This window comes from Nicotiana tomentosiformis, chromosome 9 (genome assembly GCF_000390325.3).
Source record: "Nicotiana tomentosiformis chromosome 9, ASM39032v3, whole genome shotgun sequence".
Lineage (NCBI taxonomy): Eukaryota > Viridiplantae > Streptophyta > Magnoliopsida > Solanales > Solanaceae > Nicotiana > Nicotiana tomentosiformis.
This window is the reverse complement of record NC_090820.1, coordinates 70547245-70564666: the sequence shown is the minus strand read 5'-3', so window position 1 is coordinate 70564666 and position 17422 is coordinate 70547245.

The window sequence follows — 17422 nt, the reverse complement described above, 5'->3', positions numbered from 1 at the left end:
TGGATGATGTGCCAGAGCCCAAAAGGCCCACAAAAAGGCCACTTGTTCAAGCCTTTGATGATAAAATCCAAGAACGGTTGGCTTGGGGTGAACGGGAAAAGGGATACAAAACAACTATTCATGCCTTAGAAGAAAGGCTGAGAAACCTCAATTTTGAGAAAGACTTGCAAGAACAAGAAGCCGAAGGGGAAAAGAAGAGTCTGATCTACAAAAATGAAGCCCTTCGTGCTCAACTTCAACAGATGAAGAAAGCCTCTGAAGTGCCAGTGAGAAGTTGGAAAGACCAGAGAACCATTGCCAATCTGATGGAAAAAGTGCAAGATTATGATTCCCGCTTGGCAAAGACTGAAAAGTAGTTGGACAAAGCCAATGAAAAGATCGTACAGCTAAATGAGAAGGCCGAATCAAGAAAGGATCGCCAAGTAACACAATTTGAAGAAAAGAGGGCTCAATTTGAGAGAGAGAAGGCCCATTGGGTAAGTTCAGAAGCTCAGCTCCATGCACAATTGGAAGAAATGAGAAGGTACAATAGAGAATACCAGCATGCAGATTTTGATAGGGATATGGCTCAGGCGAGACTCGAGCAGGCTAGACTTCGGGCTCAGTTGGAGTCAGCCTTATATCGTGAGGGCCACATAAGGGAGATAGCCACCACTCGCCAGCAGCAGTTACAAGTTCGAGACCAGAATTTCCAGTACTTCAAAGAGCAAGTTCATAATTTGGCTGTTTATACCGCTCAAAGTTATGTGAACTGCCAAGGGATGGATTATGAGAAGTTTTTGGAGCATGCACCTACTTTTGCCCGTCATCTTGCAGCAGAGTTAGAAAGGATGTACCGTACATTAGGGGGTCAACCAGGGCAAGCCCCACCATGAGCAGATGTTCCAGTGTTTGAAAGCTAGAAGATTGTGGAGTTGAATTATAGTCGTAGTTGTTAGAACTTTTTATGTAGTAGTTATGTTTTAGTTTGAGTCATTGTTGAATCTTTAAAATCGTTGTCTTTTAGTCTTGTCAGAGTTTGGTAAGTCATTTTCAATGTAATGTCCTTTCTGTTATTGTATTATTTCGTTTTGTTTAAAAATAAAAAAATAAAAAATAAATAAAAAACTACTATTATTATTTTCCCCTGAACTACGTAATGGTCTGATTCATGCGGCGTCATGATACGTATGAAATCCTCATCGGATGCGATCATAACCATAATTAATCTATAAAAAAAATGAAAGAAAGAAAAAAAAAACCCCGCTAAATTCAAGATGAAAATAAACCAATAAATCAATAAGCCGGGATGAAACATAAAGCCTTCCAAGATCATTTTAGAAATGAAAATGGCATTAGGTGCATAACATATAATGTGTGATTAATATCTGCAAAATGCCTAACTCTAACACGTTTGTTGTTTGTCATTTTAAAAGATAAAGTAAAACAGAGGTGGTTGGTTTGTGGTTTAAACTGGCGACTCACCCTTACAACACGAGATCAAAAGGAAAAACTAGAATGGCAAACAACAGTGAGAATGAGTCAGATAATGATGATGTCCATGGACAATTGTTTGAACAAGGTTCAGGACTGGTTGAAGAAGTAAGAGTGTTGAAGCAACAATTGGCAGAGATGTACCAAGCCTGGGTGAATGGACAAGCACCGCCCTCACTACCCATAGGCCTTCAGACAATCTTCATAATGTGTCAGTTGCCACTCAAATGCCTATCTCCATAACAAGTAACCCATTGTACCAACCTGGATTCAGTCCGAGCTTTAACCTTCCCATTATCCCCAGTACCTCCATTCCACGTCCTCCAATCGCACCCCTCAGAAATGACCCACCTACTATACCCATTGTCCATACTTTCACTGTCCCTCAACCGGCTCTTGCTCAAAATTCCAATAATGATCCACAGCTGGATGCTCATGATGCCTAACATTACTCTCCAGAATTGACTTTAAAGGTTCCAGATTCATACAAGCACACTCCTCATAACGTGTTCCCAATTGAGATCGAAAAGCCCGAAAAGAATATGGAACAAGAGGAAATGACCAGAAAAATGAAGAGCTTGGAACAAACCATGAGAAACATACAGGGTTTGGGGGGCCACAAGAGTGTTTCGTTTAACGATCTATGCATGTTTCCCCATGTTCATTTGCCACCCGGCTTCAAGACCCCCAAGTTTGACAAGTATGATGGGCATGGTGATCCCGTTGCCCATTTGAAGAGGTATTGTAACCAACTAAGGGGAGCGGGAGGCAAAGAAGAATTGCTCATGGCTTATTTTGGGGAAAGTTTGACAGGAATTGCTTCAGAGTGGTTCATAGATCAAGACATCTCTCACTGGCACGTTTGGAATGACATGGCTCAAGATTTTGTCCAACAGTTTCAGTACAATATTGATATAGTGCCAGACCGCTCCTCTCTCGTCAACATAAAGAAGAAACCAACAGAAAGCTTCAGAGAATATGCAATCAAGTGGAGAGAGCAGACTGCTAGGGTCAAACCACCAATGAAAGAGGCAGAAATGATTGACTATTTTCTCCAAGCTCAGGATCCAGATTACCTCCATTACATGTTGGCCGCCATCGGTAAACCTTTTGCTGAGGCGATTAATATTGGTGAAATAGTTGAGAATGGCATGAAGTCAGGCAAAATTGTGAGTCAGGCAGCCCTTAAGGCAACCACACAAGCAATTCAAAACGGGTCAGGCAATTTCGGAAATCGAAAAAGAAGGAGGAAGGATCCATGATGGCATCTGGGTTCGGGGGAGTTCAAAGAGGAATAGCTCCTTCTTACGTGCAATTTCAACAAGGACTATCCAATTCTCTTCAACATTATTATCCGCCTCAAGGTCCCCGATACTCAGTTCCCCTGCAACAATACACAGTGTTTAATGCTCAGGCTTATGCTAGGCCTCCTAATCACCAACAATGGCGGGCACCGATTCCACAAGGCTCCCGTCAACTCCGGCCGAATTTTCAGGCACCATATAATCCTCGTCCCCGACAAGAATATGTGAGAGAACATGAGCCAAAGAAAGAGTTCACCCCAATTGGAGAATCGTATACAAGCCTATTTCGAAAGTTGATGCAGTTGAAGTTGATTGAACCTATTATGCCGCGTTATGTGAACCCAAATTCAAAAGGTTTTGACTCAAATGCAAGATGTGAGTATCACTCTAATACCCAAGGGCATAGTACTGAAAACTGCTGGACATTAAAGAAATCCATTGAAAATTTGATTGAAGCAAAGGCAATTGTGGTAACAAACAATGAGGATACTCCTAATATCACAAACAATCCGCTCCCAACTCATGATAATACACATTTTATTGGGATGATTTATGATGATCAGGATTATAAGAAGCCTGGCAAGACAGAGATGGTTGTTAAAACCATAGGGCCAGAACCAAAAGTGATAGTGGTCCCGCCGCAATTGGCACCGTTGATTGTGAAAGCTGCGATTTCTAGTTTGAATTTGGCAGGTTCTGAAAAAACGATTCTCTATGTTCCTAGAAGCACAAAAAATGTTGAGGTCCAATTGGGTGGGACAAAACTTTACATCCCCGGGGTCATTCAAAAGATCATTCTGAATAATGGTTTGAGGAATATAACAGAGCAAGTCATGATCCGACCTGTTGCCCAACTCCTAGTGACAAACACAAAAGCTATTCCCTGGAATTATAACAAGACTATCATGACATACAAAGGAAAAGAGATAGTTGAAGAAACAGGTGAAATGGGGGGCTTGACCCGCTCTAGAAGGTGTTATTCACCAGAGGAATTGAGAAAAGCTAAGCAAGCCAGGGAAAGTCACTTGCCAGTGAAAGAACCCGTTGCAGAAAAAGAAGCGGAGGAATTCTTTAAGAAGATAAAATTGCAAGACTACTCAATCATTGACCAACTAAGGAAAACTCCTGCTCAGATATCTTTGTTATCTCTGCTTTTGCATTCAGAAGAGCATCGTCGTGTGTTGATCAAAACTTTGAACGAGGCATATGTCTCAGAAAAGACAACGGTGAATCAGCTAGAAAAAATGGCTGAAAGATTCTTTGAAGTAAATAGAATTACTTTCAGCGATGATGATTTGCCTGAGGAAGGGGCTGGCCACAATAGAGCTTTGCATCTTATGGTCAAATGTGAAGGGCACTACGTAAAAGGAGTCATGATTGACGGAGGCTCAAGTGTAGATGTGTGTCCTCTTTCTACTCTACAACAGCTGAACATCGACAATAACAGAATTCGAACCAGTAATGTCAGCATCAGAGCTTTTGATGGTTTTAAAAGAGACACTATTGGGGAAATCGAACTCACCATGACAATCGGCCAGGTTGATTTTAACATTGTCTTTCAAGTGTTAGATATGGAAACTTCCTATAATTTTCTTTTGGGAAGGCCGTGGATCCATATGGCCAGAGTTGTACCATCCACCCTACATCAAATGGTCAAATTTGAGTGTGACAGGCAAGAAATTATTGTTCATGGGGAGGACGACTCATCCGTCTATAAAGGCCCATCCATTACATATATCGAGGCCAAGGAAGGATGTGAATCCATCATATATCAAGCATTTGAGGTGATAGAGGTGGACCAAGTGGAAGAAGGAAAACCAATTCTGCATCCCCGTCTTTCAGCCACATCTATGATGGTAGCTTCGCTGATGTTGAGGAACGGCTATGAACCAGGAAAAGGATTGGGATCCTCTCTGCAAGGAATTGTGAACCCCATTGCTCTATTTTCGAAGAAAAATACCTTTGGCTTGGGCTTTAAACCAACATCAGCTGACATAGAAAGAGCCAAGGCCCGCAAAAAGAATGGTTGGAATCTGTCCAAACCAATCCCTTACATTGCCTACTCTTTTGTCAAGCCACAATTTGAAGATGTCCAAAATCCTTCTACTGAGGATGACATTGACGGAGTTTGCCAGGGTCTCAAGGAGATGTTCTATGAGATTAATATGGTTCAAGTTGGGGAGGGCCCTAGCCGTGCAAGTGTTCAACTGATTGGTCCAGATACCTCGCTCAGCAACTGGGAAGCAACTCCTCTTCCCATCAGGAAGGAGTCTTGGTAGCCTGTTTTGTTGTTTTTTCTCTATTTGGATTATTTTAAGGGTTGTAATCCATATATTTTAGTTTAATTGCTTTGCTGTGATGTTAACCCTTCTATCCTTTCAAATTCAATGAAATGAAGTTCCATTTTCGTAGTAAAATTCTATCTTTTTATTTCCCTAATTTTTGTTAATTTTTTATTATTTTCAGTTTCGATAATGTTGGCTTTAAAAATATGACATACATGCGGAATTCATGCCCAGATCTTAAAAAGCTGTCTAATCTCGAAATAATGAATCAAGAAGTTGAGTATGATGAAGATGAGGCTTTTAGAGAAATGAAAAGGCAATTGGATCAATTTGAGAATAAGCCTAAGCCTAATTTATTTGAAACTGAGGCAATTAACCTGGGAAGTCCTGAAGAAACCAGAGAAACAAAAATAAGCATTCATACTGAACAAAAGACGAGAGATGCCATAATTTAAGTTTTGTTCGAGTACAGAGATATATTTGCTTGGTCGTATGATGACATGTCGGGTTTGAGTGCCGATCTAGTGGTCCATAAGCTTCCCACAAATCCTAATTTTCCACCAATCCAGCAAAAACAAAGGAAGTTTAAGACAGACATGAGTGATAAGATTAAAGAAGAAATCACAAAGCAACTAAGTGCAAATGTGATCAGGGTCGTCCGATACACTATATGGTTAGCAAATGTTGTGCCAGTGCCAAAGAAGGATGGGAAAATCAGAGTTTGTGTTGACTATAGGGATTTAAACAAAGCAAGTCCAAAGGACAACTTTCCCTTACCCAACATTCATATCCTTGTTGATAATTGTGCTAAACATGAAATCCAATCTTTTGTGGATTGTTATGCCGGATATCACCAAATTCTGATGGATAAAGAAGATGCAGAAAAGACCGCCTTCACAACTCCATGGGAACTTATTGTTATAGGGTCATGCCATTTGGTTTGAAGAATGCAGGGGCAACTTACATGAGAGCCATGACTACCATATTCCATGACATGATGCATAAAGAGCTTGAAGTGTATGTTGATGATGTGATCATTAAGTCGAGAACACAAGCTGACCATATGCAAGACTTGAAAAAGTTCTTTGAAAGGCTACGAAGGTACAATCTCAAACTCAATCCAGCCAAATGTGCATTTGGAGTTCCTTCTGGGAAGCTTTTGGGTTTTATAGTTAGTCGAAGAGGAATTGAGTTAGATCCCTCCAAGGTAAAGACCATTCGAGAGTTGCCTCCCTCGAAGAACAAAACAGAAGTCATGAGTTTACTCAGGAGGTTGAATTACATCAGCAGGTTCATCGCGCAGCTTACAACCACATGTGAGCCTATTTTTAAGTTGTTGAAAAAGAACGCCGCTATCAAGTGGACAGATGAGTGCCAAGAAGCTTTTGATAAGATCAAGGAATATTTGTCAAATCCCCCTGTTTTGGTCCCGCCGGAACCTGATAGGCCTCTGTTTTTATATCTGTCAGTAATGGATAGTTCCTTTGGTTGTGTTCTGGGTCAACATGATGCCACAGGCAAAAAGGAACAAGCAATATATTATTTGAGCAAAAAGTTCACCACTTATGAGGCCAAGTACACTCTTTTGGAAAGAACATCTTGCGCCTTAACCTGGGTCGCCCAGAAGCTTAGGCATTATCTTTTGGCCTATACAACTTACCTCATATCCCGAATGGATCCCCTGAAGTACATCTTTCAGAAGCCGATGCCAACAGGCAAATTGGCAAAGTGGCAAATCTTGCTCACAGAGTTTGATATTGTTTATGTCACTCGCACTGCCATGAAGGCACAAGCTTTGGCTGATCATCTGGCAGAAAACCCGGTTGATGATGAGTATGAATCTTTGAACACATATTTCCCAGAAGAAGAGGTTAATTTAGTTGAGGAAAAAGTCCAAGATGACAGTCAAATTTGGAAACTATACTTTGATGGGGCTGTCAACATCAAAGGCATAGGGATTGGGACAATTCTGGTATCACCTACTGGGCAACATTACCCTGCTACGGCGCGACTTCGTTTTTTCTGTACAAACAACACAGCAGAATATGAAGCTTGCATTATGGGTCTGAACATGGCAATAAATCTAAATGTGCATGAATTGTTGGTGATGGGAGATTCAGATTTGCTTATTCGGCAGGCTCAAGGTGATTGGGAGACTCGAGACATCAAGCTCATTCCATATAGACAATGTGTGGAGGATCTTAGAAAAAGGTTCAAGTCCATCGAATTCAGGTACATTCCCAGGTTTCACAATGAATTAGCCGATGCCTTGGCCACCCTAGCCTCAATGATTCCATATCCGGGTAATACTCACATTGAAGCATCAGAAATTCAAATTCGGTATCAACATGGTTATTGCAATACAATTGAAGCAGAACCAGATGCTGAACCATGGTATCGTGATATTAAATAGTTTCTGAAAACAAGATAATATCCGGAACATGCTAATAGGGATCAAAAGAGAACTATTAGGCGACTCTCTAATGGTTTCTTTTTGAGTGGGGAAATCCTATACAAAAGAACTCTGGGTTTGAATTTGTTGAGATGTGTGGATGCCAAAGAAGCTGAAATAATTATGAATGAGGTGCATTTGGGAGTTTGTGGTCCGCACATGAATGGATATATTCTAGCAAAGAAAATCCTTCGGGCAGGATATTATTGGCTTACTATGGAACGAGATTGCTTTCATTTTGTTCGCAAGTGCCACCAGTGTCAGATTCACAGTGATTTGATTCACTCACCTCCTTCAGAGTTGTATCCTATGTCGGCTCCTTGGCCTTTTGTTTCTTGGGGAATGGACGTCATTGGCCCAATCGAGCCAAAAGCTTCAAATGGGCACAGATTCATCTTGGTTGCAATTGATTACTTCACCAAATGGGTGGAAGCTATTACATTGAAAGCAGTTACCAAGAAAGCAGTAGTAGACTTTGTTCACTCCAACATTATCTGTCGTTTCGGTATTCCAAAAACCATTATTACAGATAATGCTGCTAATTTGAATAGTCATCTGATGAAGGAGGTATGTGAACAATTTAAAATTGAGCATCGCAATTCTACTCCTTACCGTCCTAAAGCTAATCGAGCTGTTGAAGCTACGAATAAGAACATCAAGAAGATTCTTAGGAAGATGATCCAAGGGTCTAGACAATGGCACAAGAAACTACCTTTTGCTCTTTTGGGATACCGGACAACTGTCTGTACATCAGTTGGCGCAACACCCTACTTATTGGTTTATGGAACTGAAGCGGTCATACCTGCTGAAATTGAGATTTCCTCTCTCCGAATCATTGTTGAAGCAGGGATTGAGGACACTGAATGGGTGAAGTCCCGATTGGAACAGTTGAATTTGATTGATGAAAAGCGTTTGGCGGCAGTTTGTTTTGGTCAGTTATACCAACAAAGAATGGCACGCGCTTACAATAAGAAAGTGCGCCCAAGACAATTCGAGTAGGACAACTTGTTTTGAAACGTATCTTTCCGCACCAGGTAGAAGCAAAAGGAAAGTTCGCCCCAAATTGGCAAGGTCCTTACCTCGTCAAGAAAGTATTGTCAAAAGGAGCTCTACACTTGGTAGATATAGAAGGAAAGGTGACTGATATATCCGTCAATGCAGATGCGGTCAAGAGATACTATGTATGACATGGCTATGTTGGGGCATTCTTATATTTAGCATTCTCAGGTTGGGATGACGAAAGGCTATCATTCTCGCTACCCAAACACTGGTCAACCCTAGTTATCCCTTTGAAGCCTTGTTTATATTTCTTTTTTTTCCCCTCTTTTGGAACCAATGTACTTTTAAAAAAAAGTTCATGTTAATTGAACTACGTTCGACCTGATTCCGAAAGGATACGTAGGCAGCCTCACTCTGGGGTTCGGTCACACTAAAACAAAAATCCAAATGTCCCCAGTATTCAAATAAACTAGGGCATGGTTTTATTTTATTTTCGATAGTTGTTCCATCAAAATGGGTCCAAAAGTTGTAATTCAGTTGAATATTTCTTTTTACCTTTCCCTGCTAAGACCTTCTGATCAACTTTCGAGAATGCTAAGTCAGTATACTACGGGTGATGCCTCAGTCATTGTAAAGAGAGAAAAATAAATGAGAGAGTCTTATTGGTGAAAACCCTCACGGGCACTATAAGGAAATGGTGAGTTGAGAGAAAGATAGATGAGAGAGGTCAATTGGTGAAAACCCACAAAGGGCATCATTGATCGATTTAAGGCTTCGTACATCCCGACACAAGCATGGTCAAGACAAAGAACTCAGTTTCAAAGTTAAGTTTACAACAGATTTCGAGAATTAGACGGTTCAAACGGATCGGGCATCCAGTCCAAAGTGCATGTCATGTTCATTGAAGTCAGCATATTTCCTCTAGATAAGTCCTTTCTTATTCTTTCCTCTGAAAGGGACACTTCTTGATTAAGTTGAAATACCTATTAGTTCACCTTCTTATTTTCTTTCGCAATACTTTTTTGAGTCTCTTTCAATCTAATTTTGTCAAAGCAAAGCAAAGAAAAGGCCGCAAAACTGGTTACAGTTTCCCCGTTATATAAAGCAAAGATTGTTCGGCATAAACCGTATGGGCAAAGGCATAAAGCCATCTATTATTTTCCTTGACGAGCAAAGGGATGGAAGGGCTGAACAATGTTCCAAGGGTCAACAAAAGTTACTCAGTTAAAAGATTTTTGGGAGCAAGGTTGTTTGCACCACAAATACAAATGGTGCTAGGCACAAAATAGTCAGGTTTCGATGCTGAGAAAGAAGATCTCCAGAAAGTAAGGATAGAATCTCCCGGCAATTTGTACGATCATTGACTGAGTTAGCTTTTCTAACAAGTGTAATGGACGCAAGGTCAAGTCACCCAAGAAATCAAGGCCACGAACTGACCACCATTTTAAAACTAACAAATCTTTCTTTGTTCAGAACAGGAACAAAACAGTTGTAGGAAATAGTTCGTGAAAAGACGAACACCACCAAGTGAAGTTCTCAAATCCTTGATTTTCTTCCAATATACATGTAATCATTTTATTTTTAGTTTCAGTTTAGGGAACCAATACCCTAACTTCAACACAGGGTACTACATCCCCTGGTTGCAGTACTTTCTGCTAACATAGGGTACGACATTCCCTAGTAGTATCTTAGAGTGCCACGAGCCTCATTTTATTGCTAACATTGGGTACGACATTCCCTAGTAGCATCCCAGAGTGCCAAGAGCCTCACCTTATTGCCAACACAGGGTACTACATCCCCTGTTTGCATTTCTTGTTGCAAACATAGGGTACGACATTCCCTAGTAGCATCTCAGAGAGCCACGAGCCTCATCCTATTGCCAAACACAGGGTACTACATCCCCTGGTTACATTTTAGTGCCAACATAGGGTACAACATTCCCTAGTAGCATCTTAGAGTGCCACGAGCATCATTTCATTGCTAACATAGGGTACGACATTTCCTAGTAGCATCTCAGAGTGCCACGAGCCTCATCTTAATGCCAAACACAGGGTACTACATCCCCTGGTTACATTTTAGTGCCAAACACAGGGTACTACATCCCTTGGTTACATTTTAGTGCCAACATAGGGTACGACATTCCCTAGTAGCATCTTAGAGTGCCACGAGCCTCATCTTATTGCCAACACAGGGTACTACACCCCCTGGCTACATTACGTTTTGCCAATATAGGGTACGGCATTCCCTAGTAGAATCTCAGAGAGACACGAACCTCATCTTATATCCAAACACAAGGTACTACATCCCCTGGTTACATTTTAGTGCCAACATAGGATACGACATTCCCTAGTAGCATCTGAGAGTGCCACCAACCTCATCTTATTGCCAGCATACTACATCCCTTGGTTGCCATCCATCTTATTAACATAGGGTATGACATCCCCTATTATCAAAAAAAAAAAAAAAAAAAGGTATTTTACAATTCTTTATTTTGCAATAGCAAAGATAGTTTAATGTATTTTCAATAACTCACAAAAGTTTCCTAGTGCAAACTGGGGCAGGAAATTTTTGTTCGTTTTGTTTGTTTGTGATGGCTTGTAGGTTTTTCTGCAAAGTACGGATTAGATGTTCAAGAAAAGACTCCAATTCTCGCAAAAGAAAGTGGAACCTTTGATCTCAACACCAGCCGCAACCAACTTCGACATAATGCATGCGAAGACATAGGGTCTCAAGATCCATCTTCTCATCATCATATCAAGAAACAAGCTTGTGAGAATATTTCATAGTCTGTTGCATCGAAAGCATCAAGTTTTAGTCTAAAGTTAATGGGAGAAGCAACTCATGAATCAAGACTAGACTCCAGATGACTTTTAGATAGGAATTTTGTAACTCTTAGATTTCACGAGTATGTAATTTTCTATTCATTTTGCTGTAATAGTAGGAACCGCGGACCGGAACCTCGACGGAACTTCGCTCGATTCTCCATCTAAGCATACTCCATCACTCTTCTTTCACTTGAACTTCACGTGACAAGATTCCCTTATAACCCGGGATATGTAGGCTACTTAAAATCAAGGCTCAGTCGCATTTTTTTCGTTTATCTTCTTTTCCTTTTTAAATAATAGTGAGGTCAAAAATCAGTAACCTTGTTCATTTTCTTTGCCTGAAAACTCTTCATGTTTTCAAGTAAAGAGGGGCATGCTGTGAACAACTAATTTTTGACCATACCCAAATTCTATACTATTTTGGTATAAATATTTTCTTTAGGTCTAATTATATATATATATATATATATATATATATATACTTATAGAACATATTTTATTTCTATTTGTAAATATAAAAATGAAAATTTATAAAAAAAAATATATGATCTATTCTAATTATAATTATAATAAATAAGTTAGCTTTAGTATTTTTCTTAGTATAATTTAAACTACAATGTAAATATTTCGTTTTCTTATGTATATAATATTTAAGTCTAAAAGTAAGTTGGTTAATATATATATAGCTATGTATTTTACCTTCTTTTTTGTTTAATGAAAAAAAAAAGGTTAGTAAAAAGTTAAAAAAGAAAGAAGAAAAAAGCTACAAACAAAAATGTATAAAATCTTGAAAGATACAAAAATAAAATGTTATCTTTACTAATTACCCAGCTCACCCCAATCCCTTAACTTCCCATATTTGTTTGCTAAACTCCCCTCTCCCTCACGTCTCCTCTCCCCACAATTCTAACTCCCTCATGTCCCTTTTTCCACTTCTCACACTCTTCTCACCACTTACTCACATCAGTTCTACAACCCACACATCTATATATTTTGGACTTCACAAATGAAGGGGGGTGGGGGATATTTTTTTGAAAAAAAAAAAACGTGAAAACAAGAACAAGGAAAAGCTTTGGAAAAAGCTTGAACCAACACCATCTCCTTTAATTTCCTCCATTGAAGACTCCTAACATCCGGCCACTCCTCTCTAGACCCCTATCTGTCACTCTCTTGTTCAAGAAGTGAACTTCTTTCAACCTTTAGCCGTTAAGCCACTGAAACCAGCCACCACCCACCCTAAAACCAGTTAGAGTTTTCCCTGTTGATGTTCGAGGTCGAAGAGGTCCATTCAAGGTGAGGTTTTCTGGTCAGTTGGGTGATGTCTTGTTCGAGGTTCATGGTTACGATCTCGTGATCTTGGTATTGATGTGTTCTAAACAGACGTGGCTAGTAGCTAGTAGTTTTTGTACATGAAGTTTCATTATAAATTGAAGAAGGTGTCATATTGAGGAGATGGGCTAATGCTCGAGGTTTACCTGTGCAAGAGGGTCACAAATTTCTTACTCCAAATCTCAAAAATATTTGCAACATTTCTTCCAAACTGGGAATACAAGTTATCACTGCTTTTGCTTTCTCTACTGAGATCTAGACCCGTTCCCAGGTACTCATCCCACGTTGCAACTCCAACTTTAACCTCGTTCCTATTTTAATTTGTTGGCTTACTTTTGAACTTTGAAATGGACCTATGTATTCATATGTGTTCGATATTAATTATTTGAATTATATATTTTCTCTTATCATAATGGCAAGCATGTTCGTTCTGAATAAATATATATAAATCTTCTTTCTAATTCAATTAGTTTGCCAATAGATATTAGCAGTAACGAAAGCCTCATGCATTCGTGCAAACGAAGTGATGATGATGTTTTTTTTTCTTAAATATATATATATTTGTCCATGAGAAATTTCTTTACTGACTTTTCCATTATAGAAGTTTCTTGGTTTAAATCTACTAGTAATATGTCATAAGTGTAATTTGTTAAGTCTGCTATTTTAATGACGTAGTTGGAATGTGTAATGATCCTTTGGTTTTATTTCATTATTTTACATCATTGTCTAATAGTTCAGATGATTACTAATTTATAGATTATGGCCTAACTTGTTTAAAAATTAATACTTCATAATTATCAAATGCTTCCAACAACTTAGAAATATCAGTGATCTTGCTAATGCTCCTTAATTAAAATTTTACACATCATCCATAATTGACTTCCATAACTCATAGCCTCACAATAATCTCAAAGTTTAGGAAGAATAATGAACACCGTTAGAATGCTTTAGGCGTGACTTAATCTATCATCGTGATTATGAACACGTTCGCGTGCCATAATTACGATTTTCAAAATAAATCAAGGTACGCGTTCGCGCGACTTTGGCCAAGCTTTCTTAAATAATTAAGTGTTGTGAATTGTGTACACGTACGTGTGACATGATTCTTAACGCGCCAAACAAAAAGAGTACACGTACGCGTGACTCATTTCAAGATAATTCCATAGTTACAAATAATCAAGCAATTAAAAGCGGTTTAATATGAAAGTGCACAAAGTTCCCTAGAACATAAAATATCCAGAATTGGTTATGCCAGGTATAATTATTAAAAGCGACCGTGCTAAAATCACGGAATCCGGGAGTGCCTTACACCTTCTTCCGGGTTAGCAGAATTCCTTATCCGATCTTCTGTGTTCGCGGACCATAATTCAGAGTCAAAACTTTCTCGATTTGGGATTTCAAATAAACCGGTGACTTGGGACACCATAATAATTATCCCAAGTGGTGACTCTGATTAAATAAATAATCCCATTTCGAATAATGTCACTTAAATTGGAAAAACTCCTTTCTTTCCTATTCTCCCGGAAAAAAGGAGGTGCTTATGTTGTGGTCTTTAAAGAATTTAGTCACTTTGCTGCCGACAAATTATTTTCCATTGTCACACACTATTTCGGCGGGTATCCCGAATCGACATACGATATGATCCCAGATAAAGTCTATAACCTCTTTCTCTCTTACTTTCTCGAACGCATGTGCTTCAACCCATTTAGAGAAATAGTCAGTCATAAATAAAATAAATTTAGCTTTACCTGGGGTCGATGGCAGAGGACCGACGATATCCATTCCCCATTTCATGAATGGCCATGGGGATAGGACTGAGTGAAGTTGCTCTCCGAGTCGATGGATTATTGGTGCAAACTTTTGACATTTGTCACATTTTTGAACAAATTCCTTTGCATCTTTGCCCATATCAATCCAATAATACCCTGCCCTGATTATTTTTCGGATTAATGAATCGGCACCGGAGTGATTCCCACAAGTGCCCTCGTACACCTCACGTAGGATGTAATCGGTATCTCCTGGACCTAAGCATACTGTCAATGGTCCTTCGAATGTCCTTCGGTATAGCGTTCCATCTGAAGCTAACGTGAATCGAGCAACTTTGGTTCGTAGGGCCCTTGAATCTTTAGGGTCTGATGGGACCTTTCCGTTCTTTAAGTATTCAATATACTTATTCCTCCAATCCCAGGTTAAGCTTGTAGAATTTATCTCGGCATGACCTTCTTCGATCACGGATCTCGAGAGTTGAACGATAGTCCCCGATCTTATCTCGCCTTCCTTGACCAATGACCCCAAATTTGCAAGTGCATCGGCCTCATTGTTTTGCTCTCGTGGAACATGCTGTAAAGTCCACTCTTTGAAATGGTGCAAAGTGACCTGCTGTTTGTCCAAATACCTTTGCATTCTATCTTCTCGAACTTCGAAGGTTTTGTTTACTTGATTTACCACCAGCAAATAGCCACACTTGGCTTCAATGACTTCTGCCCCCAAGCTTTTAGCTAGATCGAGACCTGCAATCATGGCCTCATACTCGGCCTCGTTGTTAGTCAACCTGGTAGTTTTGATAGATTGCCTAATAGTGTTACCCGTGGGTGGTTTTAAAATTATGCCTAGCCCGGACCCCTTCACGTTCGAAGCCCCATCCGTAAAAAGGGTCCATACCTCTGATGACGTACCCGATTTCAACAAGAGTTCTTTTTTGACTTCGGGTACGAGGGTTGGCGTGAAATCGACCATGAAGTCTGCTAAAATTTGAGACTTGATGGACGTACGGGGTTGATATTCGATATCGTACCCACTAAGTTCGACGGCCCATTTGGCCAATCGTCCTGATAGTTCAGGCTTGTGTAAAATATTACGGAGCGGGTAAGTGGTTAGTATGCATATGGGGTGACATTGAAAGTACGGTCTTAACTTTCTAGAGGCGCTTATCAATGCAAGTGACAATTTTTCTAGGTGCGGATATCTAGTTTCTACTTCCCCTAAGGTCCGACTTATATAATAAACGGAAAATTGCGTACCTTGCTCTTCTCGAACTAGGACACCGCTTACTACGATTTTTGATACTGCCAAGTACAAGCAAAGTTTTTCATTTGTTTTTGGAGTATGAAGTAGTGGTGGGCTCGATAGATATCGTTTTAGTTCCTCTAATGTCTGTTGGCATTCCGGGGTCCAAGCAAAATCGTTCTTCTTTTTTAGTAGAGAGAAAAATTTATGACTTCGATCTGATGATCTCGAAATGAATCAGCCTAAGGCTGCAATCCATCCCGTTAGCCTCTGTACAGATTTCACACTGTCCACGATGGTGATGTCTTTGATGGCCTTGATTTTATCGGGGTTAATCTCGATTCCTTGATTTGACACCATGAAACCGAGGAACTTGCCCGAACTGACCCCGAAAGCATATTTTTCGGGGTTGAGCTTCATGTTGTATTTCCTCAAAATCTCAAAGGTTTCTTGCAAATGGGTCAAATGGTCCTTTGCGCACAAGGACTTAACTAGCATGTCATCAATATAAACTTCCATTGATTTACCTATTTGTTCTTCGAACATTTTATTTACTAGGCGTTGGTAAGTAGCTCCTGTATTATTTAGCCTTAAGGGCATCACATTATAACAATATGTTCCATATTTGGTGACAAATGAAGTCTTTTCCTGGTCCTCCGGGTTTATCTGGATTTGATTATACCCGGAATACGCATTGAGAAAAGTGAGGATCTCGTGGCCGGCTGTGGCATCGATCATGCGATCGATGTTGGGCAGCGGAAAGGAATCTTTGGGGCATGCTTTGTTCAAATCCTTATAATCCACACACATTCTAAGTTTGTTCCCTTTTTAGGCACTACAACTACATTGGCTAACCATTCGGGATATTTCACCTCCCGAATGGACCCTATCTTGAGAAGTTTGGTTACCTCGTCCTTTATGAATGCGTGCTTTACCTCGGACTGGGGTCTTCTCATTTGCTTTACCGGTCTGAACCTAGGGTCCAAGCTTAGCCGATGCGTCGTTATGTTCGGTGGGATCCCTGTTATATCCAAATGGGACCATGAAAAGCAATCAATGTTATCGATAAGAAATTGAATAAGTTTCTTCCTGAGTTTGGGGCTCAACCCCGTTCCTAGGTATACCTTCCGTTCGGGCCAGTGCTCGATTAGTGTGACTTGCTCCAGTTCCTCGATCGTTGATTTGGTAGCGTCGGAATCATCGGGAATCATGAAGGATTGAGGGATCCTCTAATAATCATCTTCTTCGATCTTCTGGTTATCTGGTTGGGTCAAAGCCGATGTCTGTGATTGCTATTTGGTATCGCGTTCCCCTTCTGAGCCCGATCCCTTTACTGGCGAAGGCGAGGATATTGGTTTCGCTTCCTCGACGGCGAACATTTCTCTTGCGGCTGGTTGTTCTCCGTACACTATTTTGACTCCTCTCGATTTTGGGAATTTAAGGACCTGGTGTAGGGTCGAAGGTATAGCTCTCATGTTGTGGATCCATGGCCTTCCGAAAAGGGCGTTGTATCTCATGTCGCCTTCGATCACGTGGAACTTCATTTCCTGGATGGTTCCGGCCACGTTTATTGGTAGAATTATCTCGCCTTTAGTGGTTTCACATACCATATTGAATCCGTTTAGAACCAGGGTTGCGTCTACGATCTGGTCCCGCGGGCCGAGCTATTCTACGACCTTCAATCTGATGATGTTGGCCGAGCTACCTGTATCAATCAACACGCGCTTAACTTTAGTTTTATTTATGAGA